We start from the raw sequence: 25718 nt of genomic DNA, 5'->3' as shown, positions 1-25718 counted from the left end.
TTAAGTTATGGAAATATAGATGTCTTAAATCAGTAGACATATAAACACCATTGGAAAAACCAAATGATTCCCAGAAAAAGCGATAGTGGTTATAGTGACCTGTTCACAAGGCAGTTTTTTCCAGTGTATACCAATGATAGAGGACATTGCAACCAGCTATCATATATCTTTGTGCTGCCAATACAGGTAGTATCAAAAAGTGTGTGAGGCAGAGAGAGATAGACACCAAATACGCACCAAAACATTGGAACACCCCCACTAGGACACTCAATAACTCTTCAACTTATTTTGGTTAAAAAAATTAACATCACATATACCCTCTCCCCTCCCACCTCACCCCCACACTCTACCCCCTCTCCCCTCCCCTGTTCCCCTCCCTCTCTCCCTCATCAAGCTGTGACTAACCTGTGTCTGTGACGTTCGTAGGTGAATCTGTGCTCACTGTGTTGCTAACCCATCCAGCCTGCAAAGCCAATCTGTGCTGAAGGAAATGCTAGTGCAGCTGGCAGAGATTTCAGATTGTCAACAGAGGACAAAAACGTTCCCCATTTTGCCAGATTACTCCAATTTTCCAGAGCTAGGGGATAATAATTGGGTGAGCTGAGCGTAACAGGGAGTGTTGTGTTTCTGAAAATGGCTTTGGTCAGAGAAGGACAGTAGGCTATGAAATACGGCGAGAGCTGTAGCAGGGTCAGGACTAACGACACAGAAAACACACAGATTCATTCAGATTCACCTCACGTATACAGTAAGCCTCCATTTGATTGACAGGTTATACAGTATTCCGTTTGCAGAGACAGAGCAACAAAAAGAAGAAAACAAATGACCTGATACATAATATGTATTTCGTCAACATTGTGAAACTAATTTGTACACCGAATAGCTTGTCGTTTTTGTTGCTTTTTGGTTTGAAAAAAAAACATTTACACAGGAAGAGATCAGGAAGTTAGAAATTGTCTCGGCTGTTGCTAAGGTAACAGCTGAAAGGAATTTGAATAAATGAATAGACTTAGATTTTAAATGAAAAACTAAACAATGAATTGATACACAGGGACTAGAGTCTTCTATTTCATGTCATCCTGTAAAGAGAGGACTCTGGCCAGGACCAAAGCAAACAGGGAGATAGGGGTATGTTCCTCCAGCTTAGAACAGTCTAGAATTATATACAGTACTATAGGCTCTTATCAGAAAGCCGGAGTGGATTTAGGTTGGAATGACTTTTGACTTGTATAAGTGGGCCTGGCTTGCCCTGGTCGACCAAAAAGGTTTGTCAGAAAGTACATCTGAAGTGTTGTGCCTAATATGCTGCTGGTCATCGTCTTGGGCATAGAATATGATCCTTAAGTTTTATGTAACAGTAGGCACGATCTCTATGTTACAGGATAGAATTCAGAGTTACACAATAAGAACAGACACATCCAGTTCTACACTGGCTGAACGAAGAACAAAGCACAGCTCAGATACACAATGCAATACAGCACCCACAAACACACACACACGAACGCACACACACTCCTGCAACATGCAGTGACTTAATGGCATTTTGTGTTTGGATTGGGGTAGAAAATGGTTACTGTGGCTAGAGTCACGTTGGACACATGTTTACTGTGCAGCTCTATTCTGCATGGGAGTCAACCAAGAGTTGTGATTGGTGGACAGGGATAATGCTCTGATAATGTCATGATGAAGTCAGTTGATGTCCAGTGATGTATTAGGTCTCATGTTTAAATACCCCCCCCCCATGGTTACCCCCCATCCCTACAAAAACACCCTCCCATTCCACCGTCTTTTCTCCCTCAGTCCGATTTCCCTCTATCAAAAATAAAACAAGCCCTGCTGTTGTTTTTTATCCATCCCTTCATCCCTCTCTTCTGTCTTCTTGTGTCATATTCTCCTCTGTTCCTCACTGTGGAAGACAACACAAAGCACCAGTAAATCCTTTGAGTCAATACAACATCATGTGATATTATATAAGTCAGGGATAATCAACTAGAATCAACCGCGGGACGATTTTTTATTGAGCGGATGGTCTGGGGGCCGGAACATAATTACAATTAATTTGTAGACTGCATATTGACCTCAAGAAGCCCAAACAGATATAAGTTTGACTAAAACATAATCATTTCAAACCTTACATGTGTCTCTCTATTATGAGTGGGAATACTTGGGAACAGATTTCTTAAATAAAAATGACTTGGAGTTGATTTCCTGGTGTTTTTCCAGTCTTTTATTGCCCCCTGCAAAATAAAATATAATTTACAGTACCAGTCAAAAGTTTGGACACCACTACTCATTCCAAGGTTTTTCTTAATTTTTATTGTTTTCTACATTGTAGAATAATAGTGGAGACATCAAAACTATGAAATAACACTTATGGAATCATGTAGTAACTCAAAAAAGTGTTAAACAAATCAAATATATTTTTCCTTCATGTCTTAAAGTAATGATGGACTGTCGTTTCTCTTTGCTTATTTGAGCTGTTCTTGCCATAATATGGACTTGGTATTTTACTAAATAAGGTTATCTTCTGTATACCAACCCTACCTTGTCACAACACAACTGATTGGCTCAAACGCATTAAGGAAAGAAATTCCAAAATGTACTTTTAACAAGGCACACCTGTTAATTGAAAGTCATTCCAGGTGACTACCTCATGAATCGAAAATCAAAAATATATTTGATTTGTTTAACACTTTTTTGGTTACTTCATGATTCCATATGTGTTATTTCATAGTTTTGATGTCTTCACTATTATTCTACAATGTAGAAAATAGTAAAAATAAAGAAAAACCCTGGAATGAGTAGGTGTGTCCAAACTTTTACTGGTACTATATATATATTATTTTTTGCTCAGAAAACTTGGGGAACCCTGAACCCTCATTACACAGTTCATTTTTATACTAGTTATTCCTATGAAGAATGGTTGTCTATAACTGAGGTCATATTCATGATGACACTGTAGCTGTAACGATTCCAGCCAAACCCAGATGCTATTCTAGGCCAATGCTTTGCTTTCCTCATCTCCTCTCCTCATGAATAGCTATTGGGTGATTCCTCATGAAACTACAACAAAAACTAAAATTGTCACAACATTTAATCCATAGAAGGGTCATTTGGAGGAATGATTGACATGTATTTGACATTTGTATCTAAAAGCATAATTGATAAATAAGTCATTAAAGTTATAATATTTGCAACATTTTGGCCTTACCAAGGCCTCCTTTAAGACTCCATAATGTTTCATTTGTAGGTGTTAAAAAGCTATAGTTGGTGTCATATAAAGCTTTACCGCTTGCTCTGTATTATGAATAGCATTTTGATTTTAATAACACATTTCTTACAAAAATGTATTAATATTGAAAAATACAAACATGACTATGGGAAATATATTTTTTAGATTTGGCACATTGTTCAATATATTGTTGAACATAATATAATCTACGGAATATTACAGTTCTAGAGTGGGATCTCTGTTGCTTTTAGAGTTGTGATATTTGTATATTTCAATATTCATGTTCATATATTTGTATTAAATAAATGAATGTAAGAAAATTGCTATTGCAATAAGAATACTACTCATATTACAGAGCAAGCGGTAAAGCTTTATATGACACCGTTAGATTCTGGGTTGAACTTGGAACATTGTCGTACTCAGAAGTATAGTGTATGAGGAGTGATAGAGACTGGTTTTTATATCAGAAGTTAATGGTTATCTGTAGGAGCCAGATGGCTTTAGAATGTGTTGGGTGGACAGGAGGAAGTCACATGATTGCTGTAGGGGAAGCGGATGGACATCTGTGGATTAGACGAATGAGGGGTTGAGGTCAGGTCAGATCCCCTGAAGGGATAAATTATGGTTTATTACACTATTACCCTCTTCCTGTCAAACCATATAAGATGTAAGGATTGGAGAGAAGGAGCAGTGTCTAAATTGGATTATATATACGTGTGATGGTGGAAACACGTTTTTGTCTGAATTACAGCTGTATGGACCCTTTGGGAAGAATTAAACTTGGTTAAGCTTATCTATTGTCCGTTGAGTTATTTACTCTGAGAATTAGAACCTAACAACACCAACTTTAGCTTTGTAGATCCTACAGATGAAACATTATGGAGTCTTAAAGGAGGCCTGGGTGAGGTCAAAATGTTGCAAATATTCCAACTTCAATTAATTATGTCTCAATTATGCATTAAGATACAAATGTCAAATATACAGTATGTCAGTAATCCTTCCTCCTGGAGACACTTTATGGATTTCATTTTGTGAAAATTGTTTTGTTCTAGTTTAGTGAGGAATCACCCTATTCTGATGTAAGAACTGTGCATATAAACATATAAACCAATCCCCTCTTCTCCTACCACTACCGTCCTGCCAGTGACCCTGCCCTCTGACCTGCTGTGCTGCTGGCTTGTTCAGGAGGCCAGCTTCTTCATTGGCCTTTTCTGTCTTCATCTCCACCACAATGTCATTATTCACATCCCCACTTGCCCTGCAGGAGAGACACACAGAGGAGGCAGAGAGAAAGAGAGGGATAGCATGGAGAGAGAGAGAGAGAGGGAGAGAGAGATAGGTTGATAGAAGGAGAGAACATGAACAGACAGACGGAGAGAGAAAAGGTAGAGGGTTAGCAGAGGGAGGTAAAATACAGCAAAGAGAACAGGGAGTCTGTACGCCAATGATCACAATGCCTTTCTTTAGAAACAGTTTCAACACCCCTCCTCCCATCCCCTCCCCTCTCCTCAGCTCTCCCCTCCCTCCCTCCCCCCTAACCTCCCTCCTGTTACTCACACTTCTTTATTGTCCTTCTTGCTGCAGGGCAGCTTGCCCTTCTTGTTGAGGAAGTAGAGGAGTGCCACCAGCAGCAGCAGCATTAGGACACACACCACCACGGCGATCACCACGCCACTGGAGCCACCCTGCTGCTTATCAGCTAGGGGCACGGCGACATGGAGGGAGAGATGAAGGCATGGGGGAGAGGTCGAGAAGGGAGAGGTTGGATGGAAAGTGAAGTTAGAGGGGATGGATGGGGTGAGGTGAGAGGAGAAAGAGGTAGGGAGGAGGGATGGGAGAAGGAGTGGGTGGGAGGTGAGGAGGGATAAGGGGGAGAAGGGTTGAAGAGGGAGGGACAGCGATGGAGGCAGGAGAGGGATGGAGTGGAGGGGGAGGTGGGGTAATGGAAGAGGTGAGGGGGTGGAGGGGAGGAAATAGGATGGGTGAGGTTGGGAGGAGAACAATGGATGGGTGGAGGGGAGAGGAGGAGGGGTGGAAACGGGGAAAGGGGAGGTTTGTTCAGCTTTGTTTGAGATGGCAATAGTGTGGTGGGGCTAAGAGGGGGACCTACACACACACACACACACACACACACACACACACACCTTTTCTCTCTCTGTATCACATACACATGGTGTAACACATACACACAGAGGTATTTGTACAGACCTGTTTTAAGCACATGGTTCCCTTTGAGCAGCATTTTGAAAGAAAGACAGTTCCTCAGACCCACTGCATAGCAAAGCAACAACACACGCCGCACCACTATGTGCACCCACTAACAACCAACAACACACATACTAGTGTACAAACACAGCCACCACACATTCTCTAGTTACAGCTACTCACAAGCCCACAGCAACAAGCACAGCACAGGGAGGCAAAAGAGTGAAAGAGAAGAACGCAGTGGGAAAAAGAAGTGACAAAGACACGCGGAGAAGAGAAGAGAAGAGAAGAGGATAGAATATCATCCTTTATTACCCCCCCAGGGGAGAGAAAAGTCGCAGCATCCACAAAATATAGGACAGACATCATACAAAGATGACAAACAAAACACAATATACAATATCCACAGTGTTCAGTAGTAATAGAGAAATATACAATGTACAGTAGAGTAGAGTGCTGGGAGGAAGGGTGAAGTACTACAGGCTATATACAACACAGAGTCCTGACAGCAGGGAGGAAAGGAGGAGGAGAGAAGACGGATAAGTGTCTACCTCTGCCTGCATCATTGGCTGCGTTGGGATCGACGGGCAGGGAGAAGAGAGGAGAGGAACAGGGTTAGACTAGAGAGACTAGAGAGAGAGAGAGAGAGAGAGAGAGAGAGAGAGAGAGAGCGAGAAAGATAAGAAAGTTAAGAGAAGTGGAGAGCCATACTGACCTTGTTTGATGGTGACTTTGAAGGCCTGAGAGGCTGCTCCGTGGTCGTTACTGGCCTCGCAGGTGACCCCGTCCTTCAGGACCGCAGCACTGGCCTCCAGCATTACCATACTGACCACCTTGTTACCCTTCACCAACACCGACTGGGAGAGGAGGGGTGAGAGAGGGGGGGGTGAGAAGATGGGTTAAGAGAATGCAATAAATTAGAGGAGTTGTTCTGAGAGCTCATAACATAACTCCATGAAGCTTTGTCAACACACACATTTGTGTGCGCACACACACACACAAGCACACACACAAGCACACACACAAGCACACTCACCTCCTTTCCTGAGGGTGTCCAGGTGAACTGTGGGGCAGGATGTCCGTGAGCAGAGCAGGACAAAGTCACCATGTCTCCCTCCTTCTCCACCATTCCATCAACAGCTGCATCAATCTCAGGTTTACCTAGAGAGAGGGAGGGAGAGAGGAGAGAGGGAGGGAGAGAGACAGAGGTAAAGAGACAGGGAGGGAGAGTAGTAGAGGTAGAGGGGGAGGAGAGAGGGAGGAGGGAGAGAGGTAGAGAGAAGGGGGATAGAGGAGGGTAGGGAGGTGCAGAGAGATATAGATTGGGAAGAAAGTGGAAGAGAGAATGGCAGGAAATAAAATAACGATTAAAATCCATCACAGGAAGAGATATACTGTTCCATCACCACTTCCTTTACTCCATCTGAGTCTTATGATATACTGTTCCATCACCACTTCCTTTACTCCATCTGAGTCTTATGATATACTGTTCCATCACCACTTCCTTTACTCCATCTGAGTCTTATGATATACTGTTCCATCACCACTTCCTTTACTCCATCTGAGTCTTATGATATACTGTACCATCACCACTTCCTTTACTCCATCTGAGTCTTATGATATACTGTACCATCACCACTTCCTTTACTCCATCTGAGTCTTATGATATACTGTACCATCACCACTTCCTTTACTTCATCTGAGTCTTATAATATACTGTACCATCACCACTTCCTTTACTCCATCTGAGTCTTATAATATACTGTACCATCACCACTTCTTTACTCCATCTGAGTCTATGATGAATACTGTACCATCACCACTTCCTTTACTCCATCTGAGTCTTATAATATACTGTACCATCACCACTTTCTTTACTCCATCTGAGTCTTATGATATACTGTTCCATCACCACTTCCTTTACTCCATCTGAGTCTTATGATATACTGTTCCATCACCACTTCCTTTACTCCATCTGAGTCTTATGATATACTGTTACATCACCACTTCCTTTACTCCATCTGAGTCTTATGATATACTGTACCATCACCACTTCCTTTACTCCATCTGAGTCTTATAATATACTGTTCCATCACCACTTCCTTTACTCCATCTGAGTCTTATGATATACTGTTCCATCACCACTTCCTTTACTCCATCTGAGTCTTATGATATACTGTTACATCACCACTTCCTTTACTCCATCTGAGTCTTATGATATACTGTTACATCACCACTTCCTTTACGCCATCTGAGTCTTATGATATACTGTTCCATCACCACTTCCTTTACTCCATCTGAGTCTTATATACTGTTACATCACCACTTCCTTTACTCCATCTGAGTCTTATAATATACTGTACCATCACCACTTCCTTTACTCCATCTGAGTCTTATGATATACTGTACCATCACCACTTCCTTTACTTCATCTGAGTCTTATAATATACTGTACCATCACCACTTCCTTTACTCCATCTGAGTCTTATATACTGTACCATCACCACTTCCTTTACTCCATCTGAGTCTTATAATATACTGTACCATCACCACTTCCTTTACTCCATCTGAGTCTTATGATATACTGTACCATCACCACTTCCTTTACTCCATCTGAGTCTTATGATATACTGTACCATCACCACTTCCTTTACTCCATCTGAGTCTTATGATATACTGTTCCATCACCACTTCCTTTACTCCATCTGAGTCTTATGATATACTGTTCCATCACCACTTCCTTTACTCCATCTGAGTCTTATGATATACTGTTACATCACCACTTCCTTTACTCCATCTGAGTCTTATGATATACTGTTCCATCACCACTTCCTTTACTCCATCTGAGTCTTATGATATACTGTACCATCACCACTTCCTTTACTCCATCTGAGTCTTATGATATACTGTTACATCACCACTTCCTTTACGTGTGTGTGTGTGTGTGTTTCTGTGTACCTGAGACGGTGAGATTGACGCTGGCCTTGGAGGTGAGCCCAAGCACAGAGGGCACTGCGCCCACACAGGAGTACTCGCCAGCTTCAGCGAATGTCACCGACTTCAGAGACAAGACACCAGTCTGGGACAGCACCGTGGAGCCCTGTTGAACACACACCGGTATGAGATTAGGGGACAGTTGGACACACACACACTCAATTTCTTTATCTCTTGTTCTTCCATGCCCTCTCTGGTTTCTCACAAAAACTCAGTCCTGCTCAGTACAACCACATTAACAAGTTCACAACAAACAACAGCCAGATCAGAGGTGGACTGGTAGTAACACAGGGAGGAAGCAGAGAGAGGTGGACTGGTAGTAACACAGGGAGGAAGCAGAGAGAGGTGGACTGGTAGTAACACAGGGAGAGGTGGACTGGTAGTAACACAGAGAGGAAGCAGGAGAGGTGGACTGGTAGTAACACAGGGAGAGGTGGACTGGTAGTAACACAGAGAGGAAGCAGTGAGAGGTGGACTGGTAGTAACACAGGGAGGAAGCAGAGAGAGGTGGACTGGTAGTAACACAGGGAGGAAGCAGAGAGAGGTGGACTGGTAGTAACACAGGGAGGAAGCAGAGAGAGGTGGACTGGTAGTAACACAGGGAGGAAGCAGAGAGAGGTGGACTGGGAGTAAACAGGGAGGGAAGCAGAGAGAGGTGGACTGGTAGTAAAACAGGGAGAGGTGGACTGGTAGTAAAACGAGGAGGAAGCAGAGAGAGGTGGACTGGTAGTAACACAGGGAGGAAGCAGAGAGAGGTGGACTGGTAGTAAAACAGGGAGAGGTGGACTGGTAGTAACACAGGGAGAGGTGGACTGGTAGTAACACAGGGAGAGGTGGACTGGTAGTAACACAGGGAGAGGTGGACTGGTAGTAACACAGGGAGAGGTGGACTGGTAGTAACACAGGGAGAGGTGGACTGATAGTAACACAGAGAGGTGGACTGGTAGTAACACAGGGAGAGGTGGACTGGTAGTAACACAGTGAGAGGTGGACTGGTAGTAACACAGGGAGAGGTGGACTGGTAGTAACACAGGGAGAGGTGGACTGGTAGTAACACAGGGAGAGGTGGACTGGTAGTAACACAGGGAGAGGTGGACTGATAGTAACACAGGGAGAGGTGGACTGGTAGTAACACAGGGAGAGGTGGACTGGTAGTAACACAGTGAAAGGTGGACTGATAGTAACACAGGGAGAGGTGGACTGGTAGTAACACAGGGAAAGGTGGACTGGTAGTAACACAGGGAGAGGTGGACTGGTAGTAACACAGGGAGAGGTGGACTGGTAGTAACACAGGGAGAGGTGGACTGGTAGTAACACAGGGAGGAAGCAGGGAGAGGTGGACTGGTAGTAACACAGGGAGGAAGCAGGGAGAGGTGGACTGGTAGTAACACAGGGAGGAAGCAGGGAGAGGTGGACGTAGTAACACAGGGAGGAAGCAGAGAGAGGTGGACTGGTAGTAACACAGGGAGGAGGCAGGGAGAGGTGGACTGGTAGTAACACAGGGAGGAAGCAGAGAGAGGTGGACGGTGACTGGTAGTAACACAGGGAGGAAGCAGTGAGAGGTGGAGTGGTAGTACACAGGGAGGAGGCAGGGAGAGGTGGACTGGTAGTAACACAGGGAGGAAGCAGAGAGAGGTGGACTGGTAGTAACACGGGAGGAAGCAGGGAGAGGTGGACTGGTAGTAACACAGGGAGGAAGCAGGGAGAGGTGGACTGGTAGTAACACAGGGAGGAAGCAGGGAGAGGTGGACTGGTAGTAACACAGGGAGGAAGCAGGGAGAGGTGGACTGGTAGTAACACAGGGAGGAAGCAGGGAGAGGTGGACTGGTAGTAACACAGGGAGGAAGCAGGGAGAGGTGGACTGGTAGTACACAGGGAGGAAGCAGAGAGAGGTGGACTGGTAGTAACACAGGGAGGAAGGAGGGAGAGGTGGACTGGTAGTAACACAGAGAGGAAGCAGTGAGAGGTGGACTGGTAGTAACACAGGGAGGAAGCAGAGAGAGGTGGACTGGTAGTAACACAGGGAGGAAGCAGGGAGAGGTGGACTGGTAGTAACACAGGGCGGAAGCAGAGAGAGGTGGACTGGCAGTAACACAGGGAGGAAGCAGGGAGAGGTAGACTGGTAGTAACAGAGGGAGGAAGCAGGGAGAAGTGGACTGGTAGTAACACAGGGAGGAAGCAGGGAGAGGTGGACTGGTAGTAACACAGGAGGAAGCAGGGAGAGGTGGACTGGTAGTAACACAGGGAGGAAGCAGGGAGAGGTGGACTGGTAGTAACACAGGGAGGAAGCAGGGAGAGGGGGACTGGTAGTAACACAGGGAGGAAGCAGGGAGAGGTGGACTGGTAGTAACACAGGGAGGAAGCAGTGAGAGGTGGACTGGTAGTAACACAGGGAGAGGTGGACTGGTAGTAACACAGGGAGAGGTAGACTGGTAGTAACACAGGGAGGAAGCAGGGAGAGGGGGACTGGTAGTAACACAGGGAGGAAGCAGGGAGAGGTGGACTGGTAGTAACACAGGGAGGAAGCAGGGAGAGGTGGACTGGTAGTAACACAGGGAGGAAGCAGGGAGAGGTGGACTGGTAGTAACACAGGGAGGAAGCAGAGAGAGGTGGACTGGTAGTAACACAGGGAGGAAGCAGGGAGAGGTGGACTGGTAGTAACACAGGGAGGAAGCAGGGAGAGGTGGACTGGTAGTAACACAGGGAGGAAGCAGGGAGAGGTGGACTGGTAGTAACACAGGGAGGAAGCAGGGAGAGGTGGACTGGTAGTAAAACAGGGAGGAAGCAGGGAGAGGTGGACTGGTAGTAACACAGGGAGGAAGCAGAGAGAGGTGGACTGGTAGTAACACAGGGAGGAAGTAGGGAGAGGTGGACTGGTAGTAACCCAGGGAGGAAGCAGGGAGAGGTGGACTGGTAGTAACACAGGGAGGAAGCAGGGAGAGGTGGACTGGTAGTAAAACAGGGAGGAAGCAGGGAGAGGTCGGCTGGTAGTAACACAGGGAGGAAGCAGGGAGAGGTGGACTGGTAGTAAACAGGGAGGAAGCAGGGAGAGGTGGACTGGTAGTAACACAGGGAGGAAGCAGGGAGAGGTGGACTGGTAGTAACACAGGGAGGAAGCAGGGAGAGGTGGACTGGTAGTAACACAGGGAGGAAGCAGAGAGAGGTGGACTGGTAGTAACACAGGGAGGAAGCAGGGAGAGGTGGACTGGTAGTAACACAGGAGGAAGCAGAGAGAGCTGGACTGGTAGTAAAACAGGGAGGAAGCAGGGAGAGGGGACTGGTAGTAACACAGGGAGGAAGCAGGAGAGGTGGACTGGTAGTAACACAGGGAGGAAGCAGAGAGAGGTGGACTGGACTTGCCTTCTTCCACTGGACGGTGTGTGAGTCTGAGGCCTTGGTCTTACACTGCAGCTCCACCATGTCTCCCGTCATGGTCGACAATGGACCGGCAGGCCTCACACTCATTGGGTCAATGTCTGAGAGGCAGAGAAAAGAGGGATACAAAGAAAGAGGGGGAGGAGGGAGAGAGAAAGAGGGTGGTGAAGAGAGAGAGAATCCTTTAAAATGATAATGTTTCTGGGATCAGAAGTGTACCACCTCAGGGGAGGACAGGAGGATGGATGGATACGCACAGTGGACAGAGATAGTGACTTCTCCATTAAGATCAGCCTCCAGGTTTCAAAGTCGGTGGCCATACATTTGTACACCCCAGTCATCCGAACGGCTTGACGGACTTCAGAGTCAAAGTCCCCCTGCAACTCCATCCTTAATGTTTATTCCCCTGGCAGCATCAGCGATAGCAAGACAGAGGGAGCAAGAGAGGGGTGGGAGAGGGGGGGTGGATTGAAGAGGAAGAGAGAGAAATTATTCAATGATTTAGAGATGAACAGGTTGGACTATGCAGTACTGTAGGGTTTGTGTATAGCTGCACTGCGTAATAGTCTGAAATGCAGTACATGTGTGTGGTCCTTACATCCTTGGAGAAATCAAACTCAGGCTGAGGGTTCCGTCTGTCTCACACATCATCTTCACCTCGTCACCCTCTCTGATTGGCTCAGTGTTCGCCAGGACAAAGGTCGCTGTCTCACGAGGGATCTGGATAAGAGTGAGGGCAAGAGAGAGATGGTGGAGGATGGCGTGGGAGAGGGAGAGGGGGAGGGAGGGAGGGAGGGAGGGAGTGGTAGGGAGGGAGGGAGGGATGGGAGTGAGTGATGTGAGGAGTGAGTGAGTGAGTGAGTGAGGGAGGGAGAGAGAGATGATGAGAGATGGAGAGAGAGAGCGGGAGGGAGGAGGCGGAGATGTATAACAAGGGTCGTTCTAAGGAGACCAAGGCGCAGCGTGTATATTGCTCATATTAGACAGACAGAGAGACAGAAAAGAGAGAGTAGGAGGGAGCAAGAATGAGAGAGAGTGAGGGAAACAGATACAGACAGACAGCCACTCACAGTTGAGGGTAAGAGAGAAGGTGTCAGAGTCGATCTGTTTGATCACGTCGTTGGGCATGCTGTACTCCACGGTGCAGTGGTACACGCTGTCCTTGTCAGCCTTCTGGGGCTGCATCATCAGGGTGCTGGTGATGGTGAACAGACCTGATGCTTCCTTTACCACTGACGGCACCATGTACACCTCTGGAGGGGGAGAGAGAGGTAGAACAGAAGGGGTTGACTGGAATGAGACAGAATTTATTCCCGGGATATGCAGTTGTGACTCTAATGACTCCAACCTAACTGTATGTAACCTTCCCTCTGAAGTTTACATACATTACAGTTGAAGTCGGAAGTTTACATACACTTAGGTTGGAGTCATTAAAACTAGTTTTTCAACCACTCCACAAATTTCTTGTTAACAAACTATAGTTTTGGCAAGTTGGTTAGGACATCTACTTTATGCTGACACAAGTAATTTTTCCAACAATTGTTTACAGACAGATTATTTTCAACTTATAATTCACTGTATCACAATTCCAGTGGGTCAGAAGTTTACATACACTAAGTTGACTGTGCCTTTAACCTCTCTAGGGGTGTGGGACGGTAGCGTCTCACCTGGCCACATCCAGTGAAATTGCAAAGTGCGAAATTCAAAAATACTCAATTAAAAATATTTAACATTCTTGAAAATATATGTGTTATACATCAAAATAAAGCTTAACTTCTTGTTAATCCAGCCGCCGTGTCAGATTTCAAAAAGGCTTTACGGCGAAAGCAAACCATGCGATTATCTGAGGACAGTGCTCAGCACACAAAACATTACGTACAGTTACCAGCCAAGTAGATTAGTCACGAAAGTCAGAAATACCAATAAAATGAATCACTTACCTTTGATGATCTTCATATGGTTGCACTCACAAGACTCCATGTTACACAATAAATGTTTGTTTTGTTCGATAAAGTCCCTCTTTATATCCAAAACCTCCATTTTGTTGGCGAGTTTTGTTCAGTAATCCAATAGCTCAAATGCAGTCACAAGAGGCAGACAACAATTCCAAATAGTATCCGTAAAGTTAGTAGAAACATGTCAAACGATGTTTAGAATCAATCCTCAGGTTGTTTTTAGCCTAAAGAATCGATAATATTTCAAACCGGACAAAAGCTTCGTCAATATAAAAGGACAAACAAAAAGGCGTGCTCTCGGTCATGTGCAGTAACCAGCTCTGAGGACATCCCAGGGTCCACTCACTCAATGTTGTCATTCTCCCCTCATTTTTCAGAATGAAAGCCTGAAACAATGTCTGAAGACTGTTCACAAGTATTGGAAGCCATAGGAAACGGAATCTGGGTCCTATCCATTAAATGGTGGATAGGCTTTCATTGGAAAAACAGCCATTTCAAAGTAATGGCATTTTGGATGGATTTTCCTCAGGTTTTTGCCTGCCATTCAGTTCTGTTATACTCACAGACATTAGTTTAACAGTTTTAGAAACTGTAGAGTGTTTTCTATAGAAATCAAATTATATGCATATCCTAGCTTCTGGCCTGAGTAGCAGGCAGTTTACTTGGGCACGCTTTTCATCCGGAGGTGAAAATAGTGCCCCCTACCCTAATGAAGTTAAACAGCTTGGAAAATTCCAGAAATTGATGTGTCATGGCTTAGAAGCGTCTGATGGGCTAATTGACATCATTTGAGTCAATTGGAGGTGTACCTGTGGATGTATTTCAAGGCCTACCTTCAAACTCAGTGCCTCTTTGCTTGACATCATGGGAAAATCAAAAGAAATCAGCCAAGACCCTCCACAAATTGGAGACCTCCACAAGTCTGGTTCATCCTGGGAGCAATTTCCAAACGCCTGAAGGTACCATGTTCATCTGTACAAACAATAGTATACAAGTATAAACACCATGGACCCACGCAGCAGTCATACCGCTCAGCAAGGAGATGTGTTCTGTCTCCTAGAGATGAACGTACTTTGGTGTGAAAAGTGCAACTCAATCTCAGAACAACAGCAAAGGACCTTGTGAAGAAGGCTGGAGGAAACATGGAACAAAAGTATCTTATATCCAGCATAAAACGAGTCCTATATCGACATAACCTGAAAGGCCGCTCAGCAAGGAAGAAGCCACTGCTCCAAAACCCGCCATAAAAAGCCAGACTACAGTTTGCAACTGCACATGGGGACAAAGATCAAACTTTTGGAGAAATGTCCTCTGGTCTGATGAAACAAAAATAGAACTGTTTGGCCATAATGACCATCGTTATGTTTGGAGGAAAAAAGGGGGAGGCTTGCAAGTTAAAGAACACCATTCCCAACCGTGAAGGCACTCGGGGTGGTGCAGCATCCTGTTGTGGGGGGTGCTTTGCTGCAGGAGGGACTGGTGCACCTCACAAAATAGATGTGCATCATGATAAAGGAAAATTGTGTGGATATATTGAAGCAAACATCTCAAGATATCAATCGGGGAAGTTAAAGCTTGGTCGCAAATGGGTCTTCCCAAATGGACAATGACCCCAAGCATACTTCCAAAGTTTGTAGCAAAATGGCTTAAGGACAACAAAGTCAAGGTATTGGAGTGGCCATCACAAAGCCCTGACCTCAATCCTACAGAAAATTTGTGGGCAGAAACTGAAAAGGCGTGTGCGAGCAAGGAGGCCTTCAAACCTGACTCAGTTACACCCAGCTCTGTCGGGAGGAATGGGCCAAAATTCACCCAACTTATTGTGGGAAGCTTGTGGGGAGGCTACCCGAAATGTTTGACCCAAGTTAAACAATTTAAAGGCAATGCTACCAAATACTAATTGAGTGTATGTAAGCTTCTGACCCACTGGAATAGTGATGAAAGAAATAAAAGCTGAAATAAATCATTCTCTCTACTATTATTCTGACATTTCACATTCTTAAAATAAAGTGGTGATCCTAACTGACCTAAGACAGGACATTTTTACTAGGATTAAAAGTCAGGGATTGTGAAAAACTGAGTTTAAATGTATTTGGCTCAGGTGTATGACTTCAACTGTTGCAGATGTCATCGCAGGTGTAGTGAAATGCTTGTGTTCCTAGCTCCAACAGTGAATTAATATCTAACAATACACACAAATGTAAAAAGTAGAAGAATAGAATATACGACGGTATGTATAGACATTATGAACAGTATATGGATAGAATATGTAATATGTCTGTAGAATACATATTGTAGAATAGTATGTGTACAGCAATAGTTAAATAGGACGGCCTTGACTAGAATACAGTATATACATATGAAGCGGACACAAAAATAAATCGAGTTGTTTCAACTAATTATTAAAAAGTAACAGTCCCATAGCTGGGTTTGTTTTACATGGTGGGCGCAGCAGGAAGATCAGAATGCCCTGAACCAAGAGGTTGTGAGGTCAAATCCGCAGGTAAGGAAATGGAATAATAATTACTGTATACCATGAACATGTATAATGTAATCCTGTATGACAACATGTGTCAAATATGTAAGTTGAAAACATGTTAAAAGCACGGTGTGTGTAACTGGTATTTTTAGGTAAGATGAACAGAGAACCAGTTCTAGTTGAATCAACACACACCAGACCAGTTGAGAAAAACACATCATTTTAAGTTGACTAAGTTTTTGGCCTACGTTTTCACAAGTTTGGGGTCAACAATTATATTTTAGGACTGAAAAGTTGAGTAAACAAAAAAAAAAGGCTGTGTAACCAGTTACTTAATAATAAATAGTTGAAACAACTAGCTTATTTTTTTTTTACAGTGTAGTAGTAATATTAGTAGTAGTATTATAAGTAGTAGTAGTAATATTAGTAGTAGTAGTAGTAGTAGTAGTAAGTAGAGGTAGTGTATACTCACTCTCTTTGTTGTCCTTGACCTCAGGCAGAGGCTTGGAGTCCTGGAACCAGATGATCCTGGGCTGGGGGTGACCGTTATGGCTCACACACTGGCCCACCTGATACACACACACACACACACACACACACACACACAACCACACACACACACACACACACACACACACACACACACACACACACACACACACACACACACACACACCACACACACACACATACACACACAGAGGAGGGGAAAGATCTCAGCAACTGGAGGACAATGGAAGAACATTAGAGGACAATGGAAGAACATTAGAGGACAATGGAAGAACAAATTGGAGGACAATGGAAGAAACATTAGAGGACAATTGAAGAACATTGGAGGACAATGGAAGAACATTAGGAGGACAATGGAAGAACATTGGAGGACAATGGAAGAACATTGGAGGACAATGGCCGGGTGCCGAACATTAGAGGACAATGGAAGGACATTAGAGGACAATGGAAGAACATTGGAGGACAATGGAAGAACATTGGAGGACAATGGAAGAACTTAGAGGACAATGGGAAGGACATTAGAGGAACAATGGAAGAACATTGGAGGACAATGGAAGAACATTGGAGGACAATGGAAGAACATTAGAGGACAATGGAAGAACATTAGAGGACAATGGAAGAACATTGGAGGACAATGGAAGAACATTGGAGGACAATGGAAGAACATTAGAGGACAATGGAAGAACATTGGAGGACAATGGAAGAACATTAGAGGACAATGGAAGAACATTAGAGGACAATGGAAGAACATTAGAGGACAATGAAGAACATTAGAGGACAATGGAAGAACATTGGAGGACAATGGAAGAACATTAAAGGACAATGGAAGAACATTAGAGGACAATGGAAGAACATTAGAGGACAATGGAAGAACATTAGAGGACAATGGAAGAACATTAGAGGACAATGGAAGAACATTGGAGGACAATGGAAGAACATTAGAGGACAATGGAAAGAACATTAGAGGACAATGGAAGAACATTAAAGGACAATGGAAGAACATTAGAGGACAATGGAAGAACATTAGAGGACAATGGAAGAACATTAGAGGACAATGGAAGAACATTAGAGGACAATGGAAGAACATTGGAGGACATGGAAGGACATTAGAGGACAATGGAAGAACATTGGAGGACAACGAAATAACAGAGGACAATGGAAGAACATTGGAGGACAATGGAAGGACATTGGAGGACAATGGAAGTTTCCAGGACAAATAGTTGAAACCAACCTGTGTGGAGGAGTCTCCTACAGATATGGCCTGGTTGGATCCAGTGACCTCTGGCATCTCTGGAGCAACTGAGGAAGGAGGAGTTATATTCTCAGATCACAGCTTTACAAAACGCAAGTCCACTATTCACACTTTTTCTGATACAGTATATTATCTGAATTCAAATAAGCATAGCTGTTTACATTAATATATGCACAGTATATGTATTATATAGTATGTCAGTGCAGTCAGGACAGACATTTCTAGGTATACACATGTATTTGGAATGACTGGAAATCATTTGGTATCCCCCTTCCTGAACCAATCACAGGACCGGAAACACTCAGAGCCTTGACACTAGACAGGAAGAGCTCGATCGGTGCCCAAGCTCACGTCACCCTGAGAGAGACAAGTGCCATTCATTTACTGTAACTACAGTAACACCAGACACACATTGTACGCCAGTGCAATGCACAAAAATGCACGTGTACACACACACACAACACACACACACACACACACACACCAAACACACACACACACACACACACACCACACAAACGCTCTCTCACCTTCCTCTATCTTTCTCTCTCTCACCCCATCTATCTTTCTCCCCTCTCTCTTCCTCCATATTTCACCCTCTCTCCTCCCTCCATCTTTCTTCTCTCATATCATCTCTCTATATCTTTCTCCCTCTATCTTCGCTCTCTAACCTCCATTATCTTTATCTCTCACTTCCCTCTATCTTTCTCTCTTTCACCTCCTCTCTTTCACCTCCCTCCATCATCTCTCTCTCACCTCCTCTATCTTTCTCTCTCACCTCCCTCTATCTCTCTCCCACCCTCCCCTCTATCGTTCTCTCACTCACCTCCCTCTATTTGTCTCTCTCTCTCCTCTTCCATCTATCTCTCTCTCATATCCCCTATGTCTTTATCTCCACGTCCTCAATCTTTCTCTCTCTGCTCCCTCTATCTTTCTCTCTCTCTGCTCCTCTACCCTCTCTCTCTCTGCTCCCTTATCTTTCTCTCTCTCTGCCCCCTCTACCCTCTCTCTCTGCTCCTCTACCCTCTCTCTCTCTCCTGCTCCCTCTATCTTTCTCTCTCTCTGGCTCCCTCTATCTTTCTCTCTCTATCTTTCTCTCTCTTACCTCCCCATATCTTTCTCTCTCTCACCTCCCTCTATCTCTCTCTCTGCACCATCTATCTTCTCTCTCTCACCTCCACCAATCTTTCTCTCTCTCTCTTATTTCTCTCTTTATCTTCCTCTCTCTATCTTTCTCCCTCTCTCCTCCCTCCATCTTTCTCCCTATACCCATCTTTCTCTCTCACTCTAATCTCCTGAAATCTTTCTCCAATCACCTCACTGTTTTCTTTCTCTCTCTCTCTCGCCCTCCATCCATCTTTCTCTCTCACACCTCTGTCGTTCTTCTTTCTCTCACCCTCCCTCTATCTCACTCTCTCACCTCCCTCTATCTTTCACTCCTCTCTCACCCTCCCTCTATCTTTCTCTCTCTCAACTCCCTCTATCTTCTCTCTCTCACCTCCCTCTAGTCTTTCTCTCACCTCCCTCTATCTTTCTCTCTCTCACCTCCCTATATCTTCTCTCTCATCTCCCTTCTATCTCTATCTCACCTCCCTCTATCTTTCTTTCTCCTCACGCTCTGACCCACCCCTCTATATCTCTCTGTTCAACTTCCTCTATCTTTTCTCATATTTTCTCTCTCTCTCACTCCCTCCATCTGTTTTCTCTCTCCCACCACCCTCTATCTTTCTCTCACTCACCTCCCTCTATTTGTCTCTCTCTTTCCATATATCTCTCTCTCATCTCCCTATGTTTTTATCTCACCTCCCTCTATCTTTCTCTCTCACATCCCTATAACATTCTCTCTCTCTGCTCCCTCTATCTTTCTCTCTCTCGGCTCCCTCTATCTTTCTCTCTCTCTCGGCTCCCTCTATCTTTCTCTCTCTCGGCTCCCTCTATCTTTCTCTCACCTCCCTCTATCTTTCTCTCGCTCACCTCCCTCTATCTTCTCTCTCACCTCCCTATATCTTTCTCTCACTCACCCTCTCTCTATCTTCTCTCTTTTACCTCCCTCTATCTTCTCTCTCACCTCCGTCCATCTTTCTCTCTCACCTGCCTCTATCTTTCTCTCTCTCACCTCCCTCTATCTTTCTCTCACTCCCTCCCTCTATCTTTCTCTCTCTGCCCTCTATCTTTCTCTATCTTTCTCTCTCTCTGCCCCATTTATCTTCTCTCTCTCTCACCTCCCTCCATCTTTTTCTCTCTCCCCACCTCCCTCTATCTTTCTCTCCACTCACCTCCCTCTATTTGTCTCTCTCTCTATTTGTCTCTCTCTCTCCCGAAATCTTTCTCTCACTCACCTCCCTGTTTTCTTTCTTTCTCTCTCTCTCTCGCCTCCCTCCATCTTTCTCTCTCATACCTCCCTCTGTCGTTCTCTCTCTCTCACCTCCCTCTATCTTTCTCTCTCCTCCCTCTATCTTTTGCTCTCTTACCTCCCTCTATCTTTGTCTCTTTCTCCCTCTATCTTTCTCTCTCTTACCTCCCTCATGTCCCTATAACTTTCTCTCTCTCACCTCCCTCTATCTTTCTCTCTCTCTGCTCCCTCTATCTTTCTCTCTCTTACCTCCCTCTATCTTTCTCTCACCTCCCGCTATATTTCTCTCTATTTTTCTCTCTTCTCCCTCTATCTTTCTCTCTTCTCCCTCTATCTTTCTCTCTCTTACCTCCCTCTATCTTTCTCTCTTCTCCCTCTATCTTTCTCTGTCTCTGCTCCCTCTATATTTCTGTCTTTTTACCTCCCTCTATCCTTCTCTATCTCACTTCCCTCTATCTTTCTCTCTCACCTCCCTCTATTTTTCTCTCTCTCTGCTCCCTCCATCTTTCTCCCCCTGTACTCCCTCCATCTTCCTCTCCTCCCCATCTGTCTTTCTCTCTCTCACCTCTCTCCATATTTCTCTATCTTTCTCAAATCAAATCAAATTTTATTGGTCACATACAGCATGGTTAGCAAATGTTAATGTGAGTGTAGCGAAATGCTTCTGCTTCTAGTTCCGACCAAGCAGTAATATCTAACAAGTAATCTAACCTAACAATTTCACAACAATTACCTTATACACACAAGTGTAAAGGAATGAATAAGAATATGTACATAAACATATATATGGATGAGTGATGGCCGAACGGCATAGGCAAGATGCAGTAGATGGTATAGAGTACAGTATGTACATATGAGATGAGTAGTGTAGGGTATGTAAACATATTATAAAGTGGCATAGTTTAAAGCTGACTAGCTGATACATTTATTACATCCAATTTTTTATTATTAAGTAGCTAGAGATTGAGTCATTATGTTGGCAGCAGCCACTCAATGTTAGTGACGGCTGTTTAACAGTCTGATGGCCTTGAGATAGAAGCTGTTTTTCAGTCTCTCAGTCCCAGCTTTTGATGCCCTGTACTGACACCGCCTTCTGGATGATAGCGGGGGTGAACAGGACAGTGGCTCGGGTGGTTGCTGTCCTTGATGATCTTTTTGGCCTTCCTTGAATCGGGTGGTGTAGGTGTCCTGGAGGGCAGGTAGTTGCCCCTGGTGACTGCGGATTGCGAAGAACTCACTACCCTCTGGAGAGCCTTCCGGTTATGGGCGGCGCAGCTGCCGTACCAGGCAGTGATACAGCCCGAAGGATGCTCTCGATTGTGCATCTGTAAAAGTTTTTGAGTGTTTTTGGTGACAAGCGAATTTCTTCAGCCTCCTGAGGTTGCAGAGGTGCTGCTGCACCTTCTTCACCACGATGTCTGTGTGGGTGTACCATTTCAGTTTGTCCGTGATGTGTACGCCGAGGAACTTAAAACTCTCCACCCTCTCCACTACTGTCCCGTTGATGTGGATGGGGGGGTGCTCCCTCTGCTGTTTCCTGCAGTCCACGATCATCTCCTTTGTTTTGTTGACGTGAGTGTGAGGTTATTTTCCTGACACCACACTCCGAGGGCCCTCACGTTCCCTCCCTGTAGGCCGTCTCGTCGTTGTTGGTAATCAAGCCTACACACTGTAGTGTCGTCTGCAAACTTGATGATTGAGTTGGAGGCGTGCATGGCCACGCAGTCATGGGTAAACAGGGAGTACAGGAGAGGGCTGAGAACGCAAGCCTTGTGGGGCCCCAGTGTTGAGGATCAGCGGGGTGAAGATGTTGTTTCCTACCCTCACCACCGGGGGCGGCCGCCCGTCAGGAAGCTCCAGGACCCAGTTGTACAGGGCAGGGTCGAGACCCAGGGTCTCGAGCTTAATGACGAGTTTGGAGGGTACTATGGTGTTAAATGCTGAGCTGTAGTCGATGAACAGCATTCTTACATAGGTATTCCTCTTGTCCAGATGGGTTAGGGCAGTGTGCAGTGTGATTGCGTCGTCTGTGGACCTATTGGGAGGTAAGCAAATTGGAGTGGGTCTAGGGTGTCAGGTAGGGTGGAGGTGATATGATCCTTGACTAGTCTCTCAAAGCCCTTCATGATGACGAAGGTGAGTGCTACGGGGCGATAGTCATTTCGCTCAGTTACCTTAGATTTCTTGGGAACTGGAACAGTGGTGGCCCTCTTGAAGCATGTGGGAACAGCAGACTGGGATAAGGATTGATTGAATATGTCCTTAACCACACCAGCCAGCTGGTCTGCGCATGCTCTGAGGATGCGGCTAGGGATGCCATCTGGGCCAGCAGCCTTGCGAGGTTTAAGACGTTTAAATGCTTTACTCACGTTGGCTGCGGTGAAGGAGAGACAGCAGGTTTTGGTAGCGGGTCGTGTCGTTGGCACTGTGTTGTCCTCAAAGCGAGCAAAGAAGTTGTTTAGTTTGTCTGGGAGCAGGACATCGTGGTCCGCGACGGGACTGGTTTTCTTTTTGTAGTCCGTGATTGACTGTAGACCCTGCCACATACCTCTCGTGTCTGAGCCGTTGAATTGCGACTCTACTTTGTCTCTATACTGACGCTTAGCTTGTTTGATTGCCTTGCGGAGGAAATAGCTACACTGTTTGTATTCGGTCATGTTTCCGGTCGCCTTGGTGTGGTTTGCACTTTCTATCTCTCACCTCCCTCTATCTTTCTTTCTCTCCTGCCATCACCTTTCTCTCTCACACTTCCCTCTATCTCCCTCGCTCCATCATCTCCCTCTATCTCACATCTCCCTCTATCTCACATCTCCCTCTATCTCACATCTCCCTCTATCTCACACCTCCCTCTATCGTTCTCTCTCTCTTTCCTCCCTCTATCGTTCTCTCTCTCACCTCCCTAACTCTTCCTAATTCCTCTCCCTTTACTCCTCTTTCTATATTACTCTCTCTCCTCTGCTTTGCTCCTCATTGTTCTCCAGATGTCTGTTTGCTGACTAGAACTGGCAGAAATGTAACACATTGTTTAACATGGGTGTCAGTTTCCACATGGAAAAGAAAGAAAGCAAGTTAGACGCCATAGAGAGGGAAGTAGCATGCATGGATGCACGCACGCACACACACACACCCCACCCCCACACACACACGTGCACGCACACACACACCCACCCCCCCACACACACGTGCACGCACACACACCCACCCACACACACACACATGCACGCACACACACACATGCACGCACACACACACCCACACCACACACACACACACGTGCACGCACACACACACCCACCCACACACGTGCACACACGCGCACGCACACACAGCTGAGGGAAATGGAGGCAGGATGTATGGTGTCAGTGAGTGTATCACTGTTTCCCTTTCTGCTCAGACCATTATACCTGCTGCTGTAGTGTAAACCTCCCTAAGGAAGCCCATTGCTTCAGAACACTCAGGCTATCCCTCAGCCCTTATAGGGAGTCATTAAAAACTGCTCCTATTCAGTTGGGAGAGGAAGGCAGACAAAGAGGAGATACAGTACTTTAGGGAACAGTCCTGAGTGGCCTGTTAAAGTCTATAGTCATGTATTTGACTTGTCTTAATGAATTGTATCAGTGCTCCATTAAGGTACTCTTTATAATCCAGGCTGTATCACATCTGGCCGTGATTGGGTGTCCCATAGGGCGGCGCACAATTGGCTCAGCGTCGTCCAGGTTTGGCCGGTGGTAGGCCATCATTGAAGTGTCCCTCAATTCTCTAACCAACACCATTCACCCTCTACCCCCATTGGCCCAACACCAAATAATGATATTTATTGATATTGGGCCAACTCCAAACATTTTATTTCCTGGTGTATTTTAACACTAGGAATAGGATTGCTAATGTGTTGGGGTTGCAGAGGGTGACAAGGACACAACGACCTGGTCTGGGGTCAGCTCTCATCGCCATGGTGATAAATCAGGAGAATTCTGGACGGCCATTAAGATGACATCTATTAGACATGACAGATGCAATTGAACTATTAATAAATTGTGTCAAGTGTGATGTTCATAGGACTAATTGACCTCTGGGCAGCTTATTAGAGATAGTTTTCTCTCAAAGAAAAAAAATGAATAATAATGATCTAGATTTCTTACAAAGATGAAATGTTAAGGTGCAAGAAAGAGTTTTCTTACATGCCCATTTATTATCTGAATCATTCTATGTTGTTCTACTCAGTATTGAGTTCATGTATAATGTTCATTATTGACGACACTCTGCAATGCTAAAATAATATTGTTCATTCACTAAGTTTATACGTTAATCGTTGATTTAGACGCTCACACTCACACACAACACACACACTCTCCTCCAGCACACACAACCACACACACTTTCATCCAGCACACACAACACACACACTTTCATCCAGCACACACAACACACACACTTTCATCCAGCACACACAACACACACTCTCATCTAGCAAACACAACACACACACTCTCATCCAGCACACACAACACACACACTCTCATCTAGCAAACACAACACACACACTCTCATCTAGCAAACACAACACACACACTCTCATCTAGCAAACACAACACACACACTCTCATCCAGCACACACAACACACACACTCTCATCTAGCAAACACAACACACACACTCTCATCCAGCACACACAACACACACACACTCATCCAGCACACACAACACACACACACTCTCATCTAGCACACACAACACACACACTCTCATCTAGCACACACAACACACACACTCTCATCCAGCACACAACACACACACTCTCATCCAGCACACCAACACACACACTCTCATCTAGCACACACAACACACACACTCTCATCTAGCCACACACAACACACAACCACTCTCATCCTGACAGTCAAAATCCAGACGGCAATCCCATACCAGCGAAGACCCGCATCGTCACTAAAGGTCCACAATAGGGTCACTCTAAAAGGTCACAGTAGGGTCCCTCTAAAGGTCACAGTAGGGTCACTCTAAAGGTCAGCGGTCAGTAACTCACAGAAGACTTTGAGCTGTGTGATGGCCTCTCCGACCCCGGCAGGGCCAGCAGTGACCTGGCAGAGTAGAAGGGCAGCTGGTCCTCCACCACCACGGGGGAGATGGTCAGAGAGAAGTCCCTTCCATGGTCACTCTATCAGACAGACGTGTCCCCTCATCACTCTTCCCCCTCGCCGCCCGACACGGAGCGGAACGCAACACGCTTCCTGGTGCCACCCTCCTCCTGGTGAGGAGAAGAGGAGAGAGGGGGATAGGAAGGAAGAGAGGGAAAGAAGAGAGGGGAAGAGGAGAGAGGAGAAGAGGGAGATTAGAGAGAGTGACGAAAA

At 45.3% G+C, this 25718-nt stretch overlaps 1 pseudogene; it reads right to left on the bottom strand.

Annotated features, from left to right (window-relative positions):
• Positions 1–1879: 1879 nt before the first annotated feature.
• LOC115182078 (basal cell adhesion molecule-like) lies at positions 1880–25615 on the bottom strand (annotated as a pseudogene).
• Between the last annotated feature and the right edge of the window lie 103 nt (positions 25616–25718).

The sequence above is a fragment of the Salmo trutta genome, unplaced genomic scaffold, assembly GCF_901001165.1.
Source record: "Salmo trutta unplaced genomic scaffold, fSalTru1.1, whole genome shotgun sequence".
In the NCBI taxonomy this organism is placed as follows: Eukaryota; Metazoa; Chordata; class Actinopteri; order Salmoniformes; family Salmonidae; genus Salmo; species Salmo trutta.
Note: the sequence above shows the minus strand (reverse complement) of the source record. Positions and strands in the feature narration are given on the sequence as shown.